Genomic DNA, 447 nt, shown 5'->3' with positions numbered 1-447 from the left:
TTAGGACTCTGTGCTTCCATGGCTAGGGTCACGGGTTCGATCCCTGTTCCGGGAACTGAGATCCCACGTGCCATGTGCGGTCTGGCAAAAAAAAAAAAAGTAACCATTAAAAAAATGTAACAACCATTTCTATGGCTATACAAAAACAGGCAACTGTCCATATTTGGCCCATAGACCATAGTTTGCCAGCTCCTGGGCATAAAAATTAAAAGGATACTAAAAGGATAATAAAAAGGAAAACAATGCAGAGAGTAGCATAAAGATAGATAAATGCGATCTCCAAGTACAGCTCACCAGAATTCATGTGAGATTCCCTGCACTATTCTTCCATTTTCTCTACTGAGGTACAACTAGGGAAGCTTTGATCAAACAAAACACACAACTGATATCAATGAGAGGGCCTCTCACTGTTGTGGCCTCTCCCGTTGCGGAGCACAGGCTCTGGAC

Source organism: Physeter macrocephalus, chromosome 13 (assembly GCF_002837175.3).
Source record: "Physeter macrocephalus isolate SW-GA chromosome 13, ASM283717v5, whole genome shotgun sequence".
Lineage (NCBI taxonomy): Eukaryota > Metazoa > Chordata > Mammalia > Artiodactyla > Physeteridae > Physeter > Physeter macrocephalus.
This window is presented reverse-complemented; position numbering follows the sequence as displayed.